Source organism: Notolabrus celidotus, chromosome 21, assembly GCF_009762535.1.
Source record: "Notolabrus celidotus isolate fNotCel1 chromosome 21, fNotCel1.pri, whole genome shotgun sequence".
In the NCBI taxonomy this organism is placed as follows: domain Eukaryota; kingdom Metazoa; phylum Chordata; class Actinopteri; order Labriformes; family Labridae; genus Notolabrus; species Notolabrus celidotus.
Genome location: NC_048292.1, coordinates 19,809,539 through 19,827,678, shown reverse-complemented (window position 1 = coordinate 19,827,678; position 18,140 = coordinate 19,809,539).

Genomic DNA, 18,140 nt, shown 5'->3' with positions numbered 1-18,140 from the left:
TCCTGCTCGTCTTTGTGAGTCTGATTCTGTGTTTGATCCGTGATGACGACCTGCAGGCGTACAGACGAAGCTTACTGTGAGTTACATCAGATACATAACCCGTCCGACCAATCAGAGAGCAGGACTGACAGACAGACAGGAGAGCTTGTTTCTCAGCAGGACGACTTTCAGGACATTTAAATTCTTAAATTCTTCCTCCAGATTTGGAAACCATCGAACCCGACGTGAACCCGAGATCAGCTCTGACTGAGCTCAGAGGAGAGAAGACTTTAACAACCTTAAAGCATTCATTATCTCTCACTGACATGACTCAGTGATGCAGAGTCTGAAAACAGAGTACAGGATTTTATCAGAGGTCAGAGTTGTCCTGTCCAGGTGTGACTCTGGATTAAAAACATATGTTTGTAATTAAAAAATAAGACTATCAGGGAAAGTCTCTCAACCTGTGATCCAGATTCAGTCCAGTATTATTCTCCAGGGCTTGATACAGAAAGGTTTCATCTTTTTCACAGCATCATTTAAAACATTATCCTCCACAGAGTCACTGTCGGTCCTTTATTAGACTGCAGAGGAGGAGATTTGTCATCATCTTCATGTTGTCAGTTTATTAAAAGAAAACAGAGTTTGGATGGGTTGAAAGAAACAAAAACAAGAGAGGATGAAAAAGAGAATGGAGAAAATAGTTGGGTCTGAATTGACTATTTTCTCGAGCTCAAATGCAGCAAAGTAAGGAATGTTAAATATAGACCTTTAATTCTGGGTTTATTCAGTTCCATAATTGTTGTAAGTTTGGGTCAAATTTTGTGTTAAACTAAACTTTGGTTGAAGCAGAAACATCTGGTGTTGAGAAATTAAGCTGATGCAGGAGTGTAAAAAGATGCAGTTCCTTGAGCGTCCACTAGGGGCTGCCTGCAAAAGCTCAGTAATCCTCATGAGGCCTCATTAAAATACTAAAATACTAACATGTTCACAACCTGCTTCAAAAACTAATTTTGGTATGTAGCTCATGTATAAGGTAGTACATGCCATGTGGAAGGTGATTTTTATTATAACCTATCTATTTTGATTTTTTTAAAGCTTAGAGTTACGTATACATACATCTGAAAACTAGGGGTGTGGCCATATCCTGTATAATAAATGAACGTAGTCTCCGTGACGTACCCCATCTGTTCCTGAAGACCTGTTTTGAAGCTGATCGTCGGTGGGTGCCATATTGGAAATCCTGAACTCAACCAAACTTCTGTGGAGCTAGTGTGAGGTAAAGAGGCCTTTAGCATCCTCGCTAACAGCTACAGTGTTCCCGCCTGTCAATCAAGTCAGCAACGCCCTTATTTGGGCAAAACTCGTAAGTTTAACATCTTCAAAAATAACAAGTTATAATAAATCAACCCCTCGTACAGTGTGTGCTGATAGTGAAATGAGCTATTCAGACCTAAACTGTTTTTTGAACCAGGCTGTAAACATGTTTGTTTCTGCTGTAAAGATCTGCTCTTTGAGTGGTGTTTCTGCAGCCAGCCTCTAGTGGACACTCAAGGAACAGCAGTTTTTAGTACTTACACATGGGCGTCATATTTTAAGAACAGCGGTTGCCGCTTGGATGTAGCTCAGTTAAAGGACAGGTGGGTGTGTTGTAGCTGTTAGCCAGGAGGCTAATAATCAGACTCCTCTCCACCTCTTTGAATGTGGTATGCTCAGGCTGCGTTAGCATTTCCAATATGGCGTTGTTAGGTTTTGAAACTGCTATTAGATGTCGTCTTAGAGGGGACATGTCTTACACGGACTGTGAACAGTCAGCTCTGTTTCTCAGACCTCACAGCTGTTAACATTAAATGAAACATTTTAGACTGATTGTCCAAATCTTAGTTAGTTATCATCCATCTATTCCTTCAGCTGCACCGAACACTTCATGATAATATTACAATGAATGCTGCAAACACTGCTGCCTTCAGCTATAATAACAGAATCATATAATAAGTGTGCAGACACGTATCACAGAGCGGATTCATCGCGTGTGCTTCAGATAATCACTGTGGCTCCATTAAATTAGGTGAAACACAAGGGAATACAGAATATCTCCCACTGAGGGACGATTTAAAGGCCTTTGTAATAATTTACTGCAGCTCAGAGACTTTATAATCAGGTGATAAAAGCAATTAAGCATGATGGAGATAAAGTAGGTCTATCACATCAGCTCATGCAGAGATCGGTTTCACATTAACGTGGACCTTTATGTGACTTTTATGCAGAAACGTTTCTGCCTGAATCGTTTTCAACTTTGAAAGTGATTCCAGCGAGCCGTGAAAACCAGGAGGCTTCTGGGAGAATTTCCTGCTAATCCTGTGTTTTTAAATCTGTCCGAGCTGAACGCTTATTGTTGCATACGGGAGGAAAACAAAGAAATCAATATCCCTCTGCAACGTTTTCCCTCACTGCTGCATGGAATAAAAGCTGCTCAGAGGACGATTCTGCAGAAGAAGAAGTTATCCTGATGAATGCATAATAAATGATCCTGTTTCCTACCTGTTCCTGTTCCTCTGCATGCCTAATTAACTGCTCGCTGAGTTTTGTGAGTATTGATCACATCAGGAGCTTTTTCTTTTTTTTCAAACTGCAGGCTTCTGTTCACGAGTCGATACGAGCTGTTTGTAGGTTTATTCCTCTTTATACGGCTTCCATCACCACACATTAAGACGTAAGGTGCACTTTCTAAAACCCTGGAATCAGTCTGTCCATCAATAATTCACTGTAGAGATAATCTGAATAAAGGAGCTCTCAGTCAGAGTCTCTGCAGACTCTCTGAAACTGATGCAACACAAGAAGAAGAAGAAGAAGAAGAAGAAGAAGAAGAAGAAGAAGAAGAAGAAGAAAAAGAAGAGGAAGAAGAAGAAGAGGCTGATAACTACACTGACTCAAGATTCCTCTCCTCGTCTGACCTGAACACAGATTTAAATTCACTCAGGACGGAAAGATTCTGAAATGTGGATCTCTCTGAGCTCTTATCGACACACGGTTAGAGCTGCATGTTCCCAGAGTCAGCATGTTATTCCTCTGTGGTTTAAACAGATGATTTTACAGACAGTTAGTGCTAGATCCCTTTAATACCGCACTGTTACCATCGACCAATCATAGATCACACCACTACAGGTACGGTTAATGATGCAGCTCGTGGTTAAAGCACAAAACACACTGAAAAAAGGATCAACTATGTAGTTAGATTCATCACTAGCCACCTGCACATGAGGGTCAGACAGCTCTCCCTCTCGCGTCTGAGCATGTGCAGAACACTGAAGTTATTTTAAGAGGTACCTGTCACTTACCTATACGACCCTCCTGTTCTCTTCTGGCTTTGGTGTGAAATATATCTAATAAACTTTATCTTTGTTTTTAAGACACTCACTGGATCATCCCTCATATTCCTCAGGTCACTTTGATCCCTCAGCGAGCTCTCAGCAGGATTTCAGCGTTGATGTCAGATTATAAACTGGGTGAGTACTGTTGTGAATTGTTTTATTAATGAGGTAATAAATAAAGTGTTTACATGTGACTTTGTTTAATGATTTATAAAGACGTATTAAAACACTATTTACAAGGTTTACAGCAATTAATGGGAAGAACCCACTAATGTAAATTGTTTTAGTAATACTTCCTATGTTGACAGGAAGTGCCTTTTATTTTGAGGTACAAAAGTTGTTGCTAGCTTGATGTGGTGATTAGACGCATTGATGCAGAAGTTTGTGTCTTTAACCCTTTCCTTTCTGTTACAGACATCTGTATAAGATCCTCATTGAAGCTTCCACTTCACCACAAATACATGATTTGGATCTCTTTCCAAACAAACACAAAGCCCTTAATTTTATTTAAAACATCTGGATCAGTCCAAGCACGACACATTTGACTTTCCATACAGGAATCATAAACATAGAACAATATAGGCAGCGCAATGTTAAAAGAAATGTTCATTAATTTACCACAGAAGAAGAAGAAAGAAGTGGACAGTGCATGTGCTGGTGCTTCAGCTGTGCAGCTCTGAATATGTTACAATGTCATTTAGCAGAATGAATATGACGACAGAACGATCCGTGGATGCTGAAATAGTTCATTGATACCTGACACTAATGGTCAGTCTCTGTAGCAGCATGCTGTTAGGTCACGCTCACACCTGAAGCCTGTTGAAACACTGATGTCATAAAGTGCAGAAGGATTTTGTTGAGCTGCTGCTGACTGGCTTAGTCCACATCCTCTTCGATCTTGATTGTTGTAGCAACAAAGTCTAAAGTCTGACTATGTTTTCATCCTCACCTGGTCCTAATCACAACGAGCCGAGCGGACAACACCATACATGCAGGATTTGGCGTTTTTGTGTTGGAGGTGTATCTGATGCACCTGAGGAGGGCTGTGATTGGATGACAAGTGTCACTTGATGGACGACGTGATCTGTGTTTGATGTGCTGCTGTCTGTGTCAGATCTGATCCAGGATCAATGAAGTGCTGATGAGTTACAGAGGAGTATATGACATACGGGACACAGGGCATCGTGTTCGGGATGATTTGATTAAGGTGGACACAGCCAATGTCCTGACTAATAAGGGACAGATTGATAAATAAGAGAGTGAACAAACTGAGTGTCTTCAAACCTCCTCTCTGTTAATGTTGAGACAGTCTTTGGTAATGATGTCATAAAAACCAGAACATCTTCCTGATTTTATAAAGTTATCAAACTCACGTACAGTCTGCTCGTCTCCTCTCATTTCCTGAAACAAGAGTCAGCAGAGAATTCATCACATTACCTGAGTGGTTTTATTTTTAGGATTTACACCTCTACAGCTCGGCTCTGATTGGACCACCTGACCTGAGCGGGCCGGCCTCGCTCCAACAGAAGCATGCTTTAATAACCTTTGGCTGCAGTTCAGGTGGAGCGCAGTCTGCAGTAATGGCTGCTGGCTGTGAATAAACTGAACCGAGTCCAGCTTCATGTCCTCTGGCTCCGTGACAGCTGCTCCACTGCCAATCACACGGAGGCTGACTCACAGCACAGGTAAGGCTCCTGCTGGAGGAGAGAGTGTTAGTCCACCTGCAGAATCCACATCACATGGTTTCAAACAGAGGAGACAAAGAAAGAGGCAGGTAGAAGAAGCAGAGCACGTTAAACACCTGTGGACAGGGACCGGTGCAGTTTGCAGGAGAGAACTTGAACTTTCAGCTCATTATCGTACGACCACAGAGACTTCAGGCTCTGCTTCCTAACACTAGAGTTTGAACTTAATGAAGACGGAGCCTCTAACCATCTCACAGCTGACCTCAGAGCAGTTCACTCATCATGTGATATGTCCCCCCCTTTTAGCAGAAGCCTGCTTATAATTTTATTTGTGTGTCAGTTATGATTACATACAAACATTTCTGTTTCTTTTTATTCAGCTGAATCTCTAAATACACCACCTTGGAACCTATCGACTGAATCGATTAATGCCTCTTCGATAGCTGGACATCTTTTGGGGCATTTTACTGCAGCTGACAGTTAGCCAAAAGTGACTTCCTTCAGTTCTGTTTTATCTGTTTCTGCTGAGTCTCAGTTTCACTAAACAGTTCCACAGAGGCTTCACTCTGGCTTCCTTCAGCGATATGAACCTGAAACAGAAACTGATGTTCTTGTGATGTTCTTGTGATTAACAGGTCTTAAGTTTGCTGAAATAACAACATCATGATGCAGATTAGTCAAAATTCAAAAGTCAAGCTTTGTCAGGTCTGTCCTCAAGAGGAGAAGAAAACTACTTTTACAATGTTTGTTTGTTGAATGGAGGTCTAAGAAAGAGGATTAGAGACACTGATGTTTTTTTTTTTTTAGCTCTGACCTTCTTCACGGAATCTTCCATTTGTTCTCAGAATTCTGGAATTCTGTCTTTGATGTCAGAATTCTAGAACACCTGCTGTTGCTCTCCATACAGACTGTTTCTCCTGCTGACACCTGATTGGTGGTATTGGGAGATTTAATATATTATTGGGATCAGATCTGTATAAGGCCACAAGCTGGAACATTCAGGCATTGTGCAGCTGTTACCATTGTGTAACTGTATGAGGTTATGAGAGTCAGAAATTTGTGCTGGGTCACTCCGACCTGGAACATAACATGTGTTGCGGACAGATAAATATCTTTTTGGCTATTACAGGAAACCTGAGTGTGTGTGTGTTTGTGTATGTGTGTTTGTGTATGTGTGTGTGTGTGTGTGTGTGTGTGTGTGGAACTGGGAAGGGAGCCACAGGATGCTCTTGAGAAATATTAATCAATGTTGTCAATGGACCAGGACAGTGCCTAAAATGGACCAGGATGTTGCCAAATATTGACTTGGCCTTCATGGAAACCATTACATAGCCAAGACTGTATGACGTACATTGTGAAGTGTTTAAAAGCTGTGTTTTGTATCAAGTAAACCAGAACTTTGACCATCGGGCCAGACTCTGTCGCTTTGTTCAAGAATATGCTACATCAGTGGATACTACTCAGACTACAGACAGAGACCAGAACACTTCTCATAGTGAAGACTCTTCCTCGTTAAGTGGAATCTGTTGACAGATGAGTTTCCATAAATTGAAATAACAACGTTTGTGTTTCCAGGTGTTCTCTCCACAGGTAGCAGAGTCTGTCTGCAGACTCAGAGCCCCCCGGGAGCAGGAAGACAATGATGTGTGACTGAGGCAGTAAAAAGCAGTTTGACCTTAAGTTATGATTTTATTGCCTAACTTTTTTTATAAATATTTTAAGCCCTTGAAATTAAAAACGGAGCAAAAATCCAAGGGCAGAGTGGAAACAGCTCAGCGCTGTGTGCAGTGCATACAGATAACATGAGGACGAGTTTGTAACATGACTCTGTGTTCTCTGTGCAGGATGGTTTTTATGTATTCCTATGACTATACGCACACAGATATGACTGAATGTCTCACTTCGCAGTCCCTTCTTGTTTTGTAAATTATTCTTATTATAGTTCATACATCCAAAATATGATATTTGAGGATGAGGCGAGAAGGTCACAAAATCGCAACAGTTATCAAGAGTTATGCAGACATTTAAATCAACGCCACACTGTATTTTCAGTCAGGTTCAAACTGCTTTATTCTGTTGTGACAAGAGCAGAGTTAGGAAAATAAATATATTTCAAATACTCCCTTATTTTGGAGTAATTTGTCCTGAAGTGTGCATTAAAGATCTTAACGTTTGTTATAATTTGCAGAGTTGTCACATTCAGCAGAAAAGATGAGACCAGCTTCTGTTTTTACTCTTACAGAAGAAGTTAAATCTATATTTATGCTAACTGCAGAGTGAAGTTGAGTAGAGCCTCGATCACCGCCTGCATCCTGTGGTTCAGAAATAAAACTCTCAGTATGTAAATGAGCCCAGAAACAAACCCTCCATCCCGGCCTACATTAGTTTCTGGTCCTCAGTTGAACCACAGCGATAATGAAGCTGAACTCGTGGAAACAAACGTTGATGAAGTGAAAACTTTCTGCTTCCTCTCTGCTTCTTTGTGTTTGTCTCTCAGCATGGCTTCCAGCAGAGAGGGAATTAAAAAGCTTGTAAATGGTTTACTTTTCCCCTCACAGCTGTTCTGCATGACAGAATCATCCAATAGCATCGCTCTCAGTCGCTCTCCCAGCAGCCCTCCCGCTCAGACGAAAGCCGGCGCCGTTCATTGTTTTTCTTTTCATTTTATATTTCAGCGTCTTTCCCTCATTTTCATATCAGGCTTTCAGCGCCCAGCTGTGAAAATACTCCCATAATCCTCTCTGATTATTGTTTCCTTAGGTATCACCCCGCCTTAGGTTTCATTTCAGGATTTAGCGTGTTAAGCTAATTAAGCTGCCTCCCCGGTGACCCTTTTGAAGTTGAGCTTTTAACATCCTCGTCTTTGAGGTATCAAACCCAGGTTAGTTAATAACAAACACTTCAGATTCATGACGGCAGACTTTATTTCCAGGAGGGATGCGTCTCTTGACATCCTACCACGAACCTACTGAAAACTTCATTTAATAAAGATCGGAGCTGCGAGAGTCGACGTCTTACCGGAGGGATGTGTTTGACAAATTCAAACCAGAGACTGCAGACACTTTCCCCTGACGCCGCTTTAACGCCGGCCTGATGTGTTCCTGGATCACAAACAGATCAAACATGAGGTATCTGAGGAAACTGATTACTGAGCAACCTGACTGAAAACTTTACATTGGTTGCCTGTTGCTTTTCGTGTTGCTTTTAAAATCATTTTACTAGTTTTTAAGGCACTACATGGCCTCGCACCAGACTACAGTGTTGTGTCTTAACAGCCCGTGATGTGCAGATGCAGAATGAACTTGTGGCACTGGCTTGCTTGTGTTGTAATATGATTAATTCATATTCATTTCAACAAACAAGCATCGCAACTGCTTGGAGGACTACTGGGCAAGATGAAGTCGCCTCTCCTCTGTCTCCAAAGTCTGTCTTACAAAGGGTGGAGGTGTCGTCACAACACACACATATATGGACATCTCAATACCAGTACAACAATGTTATTTTGGACTCCAACTCTGAAGACCTTAAAATGACAACAGTCAAGTGACAATTGGTCAAAGATGCCAGCTGTCACAGTCAATCACATTTATGGCGAGATGCTCTTTTCTTAGAAATTCCTGAAGCCTCCTGGAGCCATTCTACAGATTCTTGAAACCTCCTGAAGTTATTTTAAACAACACAGACTAACAACATATACTTAATCTTATGGGGTTAAATATCAGATACTTCATCATCTCAGAGATGCTTTTAGTGTATAAACCAGGAAGGCCTCTCGGATCCTCTGGCTCCTCTCTTTTAGCTGTTCCTAATAGGAGAACAAAAACATTTGGTCACGCTGCTTTCAGCCATGACACTCCTAAACTATGGAACAGCCTGCCGTAGGATCTGAGAGGAGCTGATAGAGATATTCAGACTTTTAAACGTAAACTAAAACGCATTTATTCAGTCTGGCATTTATGTTGGGTTTAACAATTGTATTACTTACTTGTTACTATTATATTGATATAAATTTTGTTTTGATATTTTATTAATTTTAACTGTTTATTTTATTTTTATTCATTTATTTATTCATTTATTTTTATCGATCTTCTCAGTTTTATTGATATTTTTTAGCCTTCATTTTATTTTCAACCTTTAAATGTATTTATTTTAACTATTTATATTCTTAATATTAATTTCACACTTTAACTTATTTCAATTAACACATATTTTATTGTTGTCGGTGTGCATTAGTATCTATTTTAAAATCCATTTTTGTTTTTTAATATGTCTTGCCATTATCTTATTTCTGCTTTTTTCTTGTTTTTCAATCACTGTGAAGCTCTTTGAATTGCATTTGACTTGTAGGAAAGGTGCTCTATAAATTAAGCTGGATTGATTGACTGAAAACTATGAATTGGCTGCTGCTACTTCTACGTCCTCCTCTGTGGGAAACAGAGAAAGATGGCTGCCGTGTGACTCTCTAATAACGTAATAAGACTTTTGGAAGAACTGAGTCGACCCTACATGCAGCACTCGGCCTCGTGCAGCTTCACAGCTGAATGTTCCTCTGATCTTGTGATGCCCTTTAATGTCTCTCTGCTGACAAATGAACCTGATTAATCAGTTTCTCTGCTCCAGTGTTATCTCTAATGAAGAGAGAGGAGTTAGAGGTCATGTGGACTCTGAGGCGGCACGAGGAGCTGGTGGCAAAGGACGAGCTGTTCGCTTTGATGACTCATTTCTGAACCTCGTCACACAAGATTCAGAGAGCCGGCCCTCCACACAAACACCAACACTGAATATTCATCGAGGATCACTCTGCAGAGGATCACGTTTAATGACAAAGCTTCAGGTACAAACAGGTAGTCTCACCAGGTGACATTACATCACACGGTTAGAAAGCAAACACATGCATCATCTACTCGCTCTCCTCCGCCTCACAGGAACATGCAGGTCTCTCTCTCTCTTCAGGTGTGTTTGCATTTACAGCCAATATTTGCATAAACCTGTGGTTATATCAAACATAGAGACAATGATATTCATATACATTTATGCACAAACATACTTACATATTCATACATGCATGTTCACAGAAACATCCTTTATCCTGAGCTCTCTCTTCTCTCAATGTTTCCCAAAGTCTTCCCATGTTTCCTGATTCTTGGAGACGTCTGTTTTGTTCTGTTTATACTTCAGGAAACTGTTTGTGGATGTTTAAATGTCAGAGATAGATTTCCACACATCCATCATCCCTCGTTACACCATCCATCCATCCCGTGGAGGAAAGTCAATACGTGGATGAGAAATATGTGAGGATGTTATTTCTCCATCCGTCTCTGTTTAGACATAACGGACGGACGAGTGGATCAATTTTGGATCATGGATGGATTGCGTGTGTACAGACTGTTGTTGCATCATTCGTCTATACGAACAATGAATGTTCAAATAACTGGACGTGTCGATGTGGATATATATAATGTACAACAAGAACCATTGATTCAGAGGAACCTATGAAAGCACCCCGGGCATTAAGCTCTCTGTGTTTTAAAGCTATAAAGACCTACCTTTTAATCTGGCTTTTAACTTGGAGTCATTTCTTTTAGCCCTTAACTGCATTATAACCATTATTACTGTGATTGCCATTGTTTTAGCATCATTTTTTAAATTATAGCTTTTTCATCTTATTTGATTTATTTTTCTGTTTTTTATCTGATTAATATTATTTATTTTATTGTAATGATTTTATTTCATTTTCTGGGATTTATCTGATTGTATCTAATAGATATTGTTATAATGTTTTAATTTATTTGTCTGATATTTATCTGATTTTACTGATTGATTTCATTTCATAGATATTATTTTAATGATTTTATTTTTTTGTCTGATTTTATTTTCTACATTTTATTGTAATGATTTTATGCTTTGGCTGATTTTATTTTATAAAATTTTATTGTAATGATTTTATTTTATTTTCAAGTATTTCATATTACTCTCCTCTATCTTGTTAGTCTTGTATCATTTTCCCCATATCTGTTGTTTTCTGTCTCTCTTTGTGAATCACTGTGCTGCATGCTCGAATTTATGGAAGGTGCTATATAATAATGATGAGTTTAGTTAAGTGTTAATATTTGGCTAAACAAAAGGTTTAATCTGAAAGTCTGGGACCTGTTTTAGTTACACTTTTAACACCAACACATCAGGAAACACATGTTCAACATTTATTTAATTTAGCACTGAAACAGCAACGGAAAGGATGACTGATTGATTTCATTTCTTTAAATGACTCTGATCAGTTTGCAGAAATACGTTCTTTGCAAATATGTAATTTCAACACATTTATTTATGGGCTGTGCAGTGTTAACGAGAAGGTTCAGAGACACTGCAAAGAGGGCAGACGAAGAAGAAGCCTGAACGTTTGCTGGTCCTCAGGCTGTGCAGAGAGACACGTTAGACGGTGACGTAGATGATGATCTCTGAGGGAAGGTAGCTTTAATAAGAGCTCAGAGGCTAACGAGGTCATGCAGGCGGTCAGGAGATTGATTCAAACTCTGCTTTCTCCCATTAGATGGTTTTATTCGTTGCTCAGTACAGCTTTTATATCAGCTTCAATAAATAAAAGATGCAGCCTGAAAATGTCCCATTATATGTGAGACAGAAGCAGAACATGAACCTTTAATCGAAGCCTTCAAACTTTATTTAATCTGTGGACAAATTTTTTTATCTCAAAGTGGTAAGGTGACAACAATCGAGAAATAAAATTGCATTATGCAGAAACAAGATGGTTATTTGGACAAACAGAGCTGACCTACACTCAGTCCAGTGATCGAGAAGTAAAAAACAAACTTTGTCACAGATCTCTTTGAAGGAACATCAAACCCTCTAAAAAAGTTTCAGTTACGAAGACTGAACAAGCTTTGGTAAAACCAGTGTTTTGATCTCTATCTCGTCAAACTGCAGACAGGCACTCAGAGCTTTAACAGGTTTGTCAGATCTAATCAATAGTTACAGTAAATACATTAATTTACAGAAACCTGTGAGTCCTGAAGTCATGCACATTTTCTGTATCTCTCTCTGAGTTCTCGGGGTAGTCTCTGTTCTCCCCGCTGCAGATATCGGAGGGGAGGAGAAGCTTTGAGGATGATGAAGTTCTCTGTTAAGTCGGAGTCAGAAATCTCAGTGTGTCTCTGAGGACGAGGACGGCAGCCATTAAAGGAAACCTCACAGAGACGAGATCTGAGCCCGACTGGGAGTCTGGGACAGGAGGCAGTAATTGGTTAAGAGGACGTCCTTCAGCACCGGGTTAAAGTCCCGCTGAGCCGGACTGAAGACGCAAACTGAAGTCCCAGCGGCTCCTGAACCTCTGACCTCCCCGTGGACCGAGAGCAGAAGAAAGAGTCCTTTTGTCTTCTTCTTTGTTTCCCTGCAGAGGCTTCAGTTACATCACGCTCACTGAACACAACGCTGAGGACGAGCATGTAGAAACATACGGAGGAAAATCAGGAGCATCTGCAGAGTACACTCAGCTGGTTCCTGCAGGTCTGAGAGGAACTCACCAAGGAAGACATGGACCATAAAAAACTGTGTTACATTAATACATTGATTAGTGATCACTCAGATTTAAAACTTGATTATGGTGGATCAGGGTGACTGGGTTGGTTTGGATGATATGGGAACTCTTGCATTAAAGTAACAGGTACAAAAACTTCAGAGAACTTTTGTCCGTGTATTGATTTGTAGTTTTGGCTCCTCTGAGGTGGGCTCATGTCTGAGCGTAAAGAACATTTCCTCTCCCTTGTAAATATTATACACAGTCTCCTCTCTGCAGACCTGAGGACAGAGTCAGGTAAACATGTCTGGACTTTATTTAAACCCAGAGTCCTGAGAGACGGACGGTTGGTTCTGATCAACAGAGGCCCAGCAGGCCTGTTTCAATTAAAAGGTAATTGCTTTTTGTTTGTTATGATCTGCTCCATTAAGTTCATGCTGCACTGAGACTTGTCCGACCAGAGTCACGTGACCTGATGAAACTCAGCAACACAGAGTTTAACAGCAGGACTCTAAATGAAGAAACACAGGCAGCGTGTAGACAACAGGTTGGATCTTTGGAGGAGAATATCAGAGTTAAAAAACCTACAGGTTCTGATGATCATGATTGGTTTTCTAAATGATTAACAGACACATTTCTTTATGTCTGCAGAAAATCTCTCCATCCTGCAGAAGATCTATCCATCCTGCAGCACATGAACAGGCTGTAATGTCTGCAACATCATCCACGATGGATCAAAGTGTGGATCCATCCATCATCCATCCATCCATCCATCCATCCATCCATCCATCCATCCATCCATCCATCCATCCATCCATCCATCCATCCATCCATCCATCCATCCATCCATCCATCCATCCATCCATCATACATCAATCCATCCATCCATCCATCATCCATTTGTCATCCATCAATTTATCCATCATCCAACAACCATCCATCCTTCATGGAATCATCATTCCATCCATCATTCCACCATCCTTCCATCATCCATCCATCCATCCAGCATCCATCCATCATCCATCCATCATTCCATCCATCATTCCACCATCCTTCCATCATCCATCCATCCATCCATCATCCATCCATCATTCCATCCATCCATCATTCCTTCATCCATCAATCTCTCATCCATCATCCATCCATTCTTCATCCAACATCCATCAATCATTCATATATCCATCCATCCATCCATCCATCCATCCATCCATCCATCCATCCATCCATCCATCCATCCATCCATCCATCCATCCATCCATCCATCCCACCATCCGTCTGTCCATCCGTCCCTCTGTCCATCCATCCATGCATTCCTCCACTCACCCAGGATAAGTATCTGTATGTCGCTGTCGGTTGTATATAATCTTGATCAGGTGCAGACAGAGTCCTCTTGTGGATGCATGTTGGGGACTCTTTGAAAAAAGTCTCATTTCCATGTAAAGACACAAACAGCCTGTCCCCCCTCAGTCTTATCCACTCCCCAGACCTTTCTGTGGAGTTAATTATCCCCAAAAAGGTTTCATCTCTGGATTTCAGTCATAAGAAACTTAATTAGTTTGCAGACGCACACAGGGAAATGTTTAAACTTTATACGTCTTACAAACTTATTCCCATCTCCCCTCCATGATTAACTTAACTCCACTCACTTACAGAGAAGTGTCCTCTCTGCGTTGAGTAAAGGAGGAGGAAACAAAGTCCACAGAAACCTGAATAAAGTCAGCATCTTCAGAATCCAGGAGTAAGCAGGGAACTTTTCTGCTGAGTCATGCTAACGGTGCTCCAGAGGCCGTATTCAAATATCATTGCAGAAATCAGGGCTGTGCAGAAGCTTAGCATGAGTCCCCCAAGGCCTCCACAGCCAAACAGATGTACTCTAATTTATTCTGTGTGTCCCTGAAGTTTCAGCTGCATGACAAACAGAAGAGAAATGAGCTCAGGACTCACATTTACTTTCAGCCGTTTAGCTCACGCTCACAGATCTGCACAGAACACAGAGCTGTGCTGAACCGCTGGGACTGAGGGAGCAAACACTCAGCAAGAAGACACAGTCTGAGAGATGCAACACAAAACACTTCCTCATGATTTCATCTTTAAAGGTTTGATGACATTTTAAATCAAGAACAAGGCCAAACAGAAGCACGGCAGAGGAGCTGAAAACCTCTGACTTTTCTCTGTGACGCTTTCTGCTCAAAGTTTCCTCAAACGGCCAAACTCAAAAAGCATCCTTCATCAGTTCATGCATTCATCCTCACAGGTGTCCACCTGCAGGTCCTCAGGTTGCAGGCAAAACACTATCTTCTGACCACAACTCCAAACATTTACCTGTTGTAGTTAAAACATCAAATGACACACTTTCCATGGAACTACATTTCTGCAGACCTTTCAGTTGGATTTGGTTCACTGCAAACTTAGCATGACTGCTCAATGCTGAGGAGAACAGGACTTCAGTCACACTTTACTTTGGTCCTCACTGAATAGTTTGTACTTGTTGTCTTCTTTGTTTTCTTTCTGTTGTCATCACATGACTTAGTTTTGAGCCATGGTCCAAAGACTGGAGGGTTTAGATCTGGGGAGAGGGTAAAGCCAGGACAAACATGTGTCCATCTGTTGCAACATCATGGACAAAGAACAATACATCCATGACAATACGCCAGCACAGACAAAATAATCAACATGTTTGCATATTTCAAAATAACTGTAATATGTAATATCTTTAATGACTGGACAATATAAAGATCAGCATACAGAAGTATTCACAGTGAGCTTGATTTGCAGCAAAGCTTCATCTGACTCCTCTGTGTCAGTCTCTGAGACGGTTCATGTTCTGTGCAGATCTCTCGTCTTGTTTCTTTGTAGTGTGGAGGAGGAGTTTTGGAAAGCTCTGTCTTCTTGGCGCGACTGAAACATGGAGAGTGCGCTGCTCTAGTTACGCTCTGCTGGGAAAGCATTAACAAAAACGTATCATTTTGTTTCTTCAGGTGAACTCAGAGTCTGGTGTTCTAGTTGCAGCTCCTGCAATGATACTCAAAGACCATTCATGCCATCAGCATCTTGGTTGTGTCCATGTATCATAAAAATGAATCCCTCTGTTTTTATGACCTAGTTGTTGTTGTTTTTATACACTCATTCATACATGCATGCATTAATGTTTCTTCACATGGTGTTTGCTTATTCTCTCAGATTCACTAAGATGCTGTTGTAGACTTTGCTTCCATTGGCTCCTGCAGATTGATCGACGTGTTTCTCAGCGGTTTCTTGCTCACAGAAAGCATCCGTACTGAATGTGCAGAGCTGCAGTGACCTCACAATTTTGTCCATGCACAGCTCTTCCATGTTACCAGAGTGCTGCTCTAAGCCTGAGCCTAGCCGCCCATGTGGGTGCACCAGGACTGAGCAAGCTCTGTCTCCTCGTCCTCCCTCTCACTGCAGCTGCTAACAGACTCCTGCTCTGTGATATTTGACCTCTGTCAGGTGGATATTACTAGACTTTGGGTCTTGTTTTTATTGTCGGTTGATGTTCCTCCAGTCTTTCCTTTGGGTGGATCCTGCGTTAGAGGTGTATCAGCTGACAGATGAAGGTTTTTAATGAACGACTGTCTGACCTGATGTTCTTTATTTGAACAACAAAGATGATCAACACTTTACTGAGGAGTCTGTTCAACAGGTCATCAGATAATCATGATCTCTTTCTGTGTGAACTGTTTTGAAAACTTACACGAGATAACCGTATGTTTAATTCTTTATTAAATAAAGCCACCATGAGCCCACCGAGGCAGAGACTGTGACTAAATGACAGCATACCTTAATGCGCGTTCAGGAAGCAGCAAAGGTTATGCTCCATTAGTGAGTTGTTTTTAACTGAGAGGCCGAGGTTTCACCATCAGAGCAGAATCATTATCATCTGGATGATGTGATAAGAGAGGTCGTCCTCACACGACGACATGGAAGAAACAAACATTCATCACATGTATGATTTAAGAGATCATTTACAGTCTCTGGTTTATAAAATAAAGATTCATGCACGGACTGATCAGCCTGTTATTGATCTGTTATTAGTCGGCTAATGTAGACAACACTGCTCACCTCTGACCTCCTCATGATCATTAACAGCCTCACATGTGTACATCTCTCTGTTTGGATGAATTACTCTGTCTGTGAGAAGAGGAGGAAGAGGTTATACTAGTACAGAAGGATGATTACACAGAGTTAAAATAATAATTTACACTGACTGAATCATGTCTAACAAGAAGAAGCTTTTAAATGGAGGTAGTCTGTATTCTGATATTAATATGTGAGGCATATGAGTATTATTTCAGACAAACTATCTTTACTCTAAATTTAACGAAGAGCTTTTGTTGCCTGAATCCTACCAAACTCCATCGACAAATACTCAGCTTAGGTAGCTCATTTATATTATTTATTTATTCAAAAAAGTATACAATACATAATCTCTATTCCCGCCCCACCTCTGTCTTTGTTCTGTTCCGTTTTATTAATTTGCATTATTTTTATTTTTATGTAAAGTTTGACTACGAGTACCATAAAAAGTGCTATACAAATCTGATTAATTATTATTGATTATTATAATTCTGTTGTTTATAATAATAATATCTCATTACACTAAATATACACCACATTCACCTGATAAGATAACCAATTTGTTTTAATATTTTAATTCTAATATAAGATCTCGATTTTTTGCTTCCAGTTAAAATATCTGCAAATGCAAAATAAGTGAGCAGCATTTATTCGTTGAAATTCTTGAAATAAGATTTTATTCTGATTACAAGAAACGTTAGTGGAAAAGTAAAGTAACGATTAAGCTGTGGGTGAAAATGAGAACTTAAGAAAGTTGGTGTAAAATCACACACAAACAGGTAACACCTTGTTTTTAAGAAGTCTGAATCACCTGTAACAGAATCACAAAATCAGCACCATGGACAGAGCCTGATGCTGTCCATGGTGCTGAAACAGGATCCTGTAACTCAGGCTCACAGTCTTCATCTTTAGTTTGAATCTGAGACAGGATGTCATCAATTACATTTCTACTTTTCCCTCCAAAATAATGTCAGATAATTGTTACAGTTAATTAATAATAAAAAGAGAAAACATCTCAAAGATTATCATCAGCTTGAGTCCAGAATCAGTGAAAAGAAACTGTGAACCGTCCTCCATCGACCCAGAGAGCAGCTCCATCTCAATCTGATTACTTTCATTGTTATTCAAAGAACAGCAGTCACATTATGTACCATCATATTAAATCTCCTTTCCAATTACAAACGCCTTTCTGCAATTAGCCGCTTGACCCCAAAGTCAATTTCTTCCTCTCCGCCGAGCGTCTCCGAGCTGTCGGGGAAATAAAGTCCGAGCTGGACTGAAAACCTCAAACGCTGGAGTTACATCTCAAAAACAACTTGCCGTCATTCTCTGCTCGGAGACCTTTAAGTCAGTGTGAAATGGGCAGAGTCACAGCTCTCCAGACTTCACTCTCTGCGGTTGTTGATTTGTTGCAGCTGACAGAGAGACATTTTTCATCTCAATAATGGAAAGGTAACCGAGTACCGAAACGACGTGCAC